This window comes from Hibiscus syriacus, unplaced genomic scaffold, assembly GCF_006381635.1.
Source record: "Hibiscus syriacus cultivar Baekdansim isolate YM2019G1 unplaced genomic scaffold, ASM638163v2 tig00003041_pilon, whole genome shotgun sequence".
Classification (NCBI taxonomy): domain Eukaryota; kingdom Viridiplantae; phylum Streptophyta; class Magnoliopsida; order Malvales; family Malvaceae; genus Hibiscus; species Hibiscus syriacus.
Window position 1 is genome coordinate 504,580 of NW_024061960.1, and position 1,991 is coordinate 506,570.

A 1,991-nucleotide genomic window follows, 5' to 3' on the forward strand; every position below is an offset into this window, starting at 1 on the left:
ATCACAGGATTTCGATCCTATTGTGTTGGCCTTCAGGATCGGAGTAATGATTAACAGGGACAGTCGGGGGCATTCGTATTTCATAGTCAGAGGTGAAATTCTTGGGTTTATGAAAGATGAACAATTGCGAAAGCATTTGCCAAAGATGTTTTCATTAATCAAGAACGAAAGTTAGGGGCTCAAAGACGATCAGATACGTTTCTAGTCTCAACCATAAACGATGCCGACCAGGGATCGGGGAATGTTGCTTTTAGGACTCCGCTGACACCTTATGAGAAATCAAAGTCTTTGGGTTCCGAGGGGAGTATGGTCGCAAGGCTGAAACTTAAAAGAATTAACAGAAGGGCACCACCAGGAGTGGAGCCTACGGCTTAATTTGACTCAACACAGGAAAACTTAGCAGGTCCATACATAGTAAGGATTGACAGACTAAGAGCTCTTTCTTGATTCTATGGGTGATGGTGCATGGCCGTTCTTAGTTGGTGGAGTGATTTGTCTGGTTAAATCCTTTAACGAACGAGACTTCAGCCTGCTAACTAGCTATACGGAGGTGATCCTCCGTAAAATATTTGAACCAAAACAAACTTGTCGTTGTTGGTTGCCTTCGTGATGGGAAATTGGCGGGTATACTAGCCTATGTTAGTTTTCATGCCAAGCGGTTATGGTGTGCCCTCGTTCATTGTTTCCTTCACTCCTCGGCCAATCATTGGTTGTGTATGTTGTGGAACGGTAGGCGTGGATGCTAATACTCTTATGCAATGGGCATGTGATCGATTGCTCCCGCATGTACTTCGTGCTGTTGGGCGGCACGACCCGGTGTCTTCGAGGCAAAACAAACAACCCTCGACGTGAATTGTGCCAAGAAATTAGAATGAAAAGGTGGTCGTGTCTTGTCTCCACCCCGTTCGCGGTGTGCGTGTGGCATTGATACGCCTGCTTTATTGTGAAAACATAAAAATGACTCTCGGCAACGGATATCTCGGCTCTCGCATCGACAAAGAATGTAATGAAATACGATACTTGGTATGAATTGTATAATCCCGTAAACCATCGAGTCTTTGAACGCAAGTTGCGCCCCAAGCCGTTAGGCTGAGGGCACATCTGCCTGGGTGTCACGCATCGTTGCCCGCATCTGAACCCGAACCATAGGGTATCAGTCGAGGTGTGGGCGTAAATTGGCCTCCCATGCGTAAAATGCTCACGGTTGGTCTAAAATTGAATACACAATGTCACTATACCGTGACGATCGGTGGTAATGCCTTGAGCAGCCTCGTTCTGAGTCATGCGCACTCGTCGATCTAGACTCTATGACCCTCTTGGCATCGCACTTACGCTGCTCGCATCGCAACCCTAGGTCAGGCGGGACTACCCGCTGAATTTAAGCATATCACTAAGCAGAGGAAAAGAAACTTACAAGGATTCCGTTAGTAACGGCGAGTAAATCGGGAAGAGCACAACTTGATAATCAGTCACCCTCGACGTCCGAATTGTAGTCTGGAGAAGTGTCTTCAGCGATGGATCGGGCCCAAGTTCCCTGGAAAGGGGCGTCGTAGAGGGTGAGAGCTTGTCGTGCCAAGACCCTGTCGCACCACGAGGCGCTGTCTATGAGTCGGGTTGTTTGGGAATACAGCCCTAATCGGGCGGTAAATTTCATCCAAGGCTAAATACGGGAGAGAGACCGATAGCGAACAAGTACCGCAAGGGAAAGATGAAAATGACTTTGAAAAGAGAGTCAAAGAGTGCTTGCAATTGTCGGGAGGGAAGCGGATGGGGGCCGACGATGGGCCCCGGTCAGATGTGGAACGGCGATAGCCGGGCCGTCGATCGGCTCGGGGCGTGGATCGACGTGGATTCTGGTGGTGGCCCAAGCCTGGGTCTTTGATACGCCTGCGGAGATGTCGTTGTCTCAATCGTGAAACCCAGCACGCGCCGTCTCGGCGTGCTTCGGCATTGGCGTGCTCAGGACGTCGGCCTGCGGGTCCCCATCAGGC

The 1,991-nt window shown here is 49.8% G+C and overlaps 1 non-coding gene across 1 annotated transcript; it reads left to right on the forward strand.

Annotated features, from left to right (window-relative positions):
• Positions 1-959: 959 nt before the first annotated feature.
• On the forward strand, positions 960-1,115 carry LOC120174174. The gene has a single exon (XR_005521141.1). It is a non-coding gene; the product is annotated as a 5.8S ribosomal RNA (ribosomal RNA).
• The last annotated feature ends 876 nt before the right edge of the window (positions 1,116-1,991 follow it).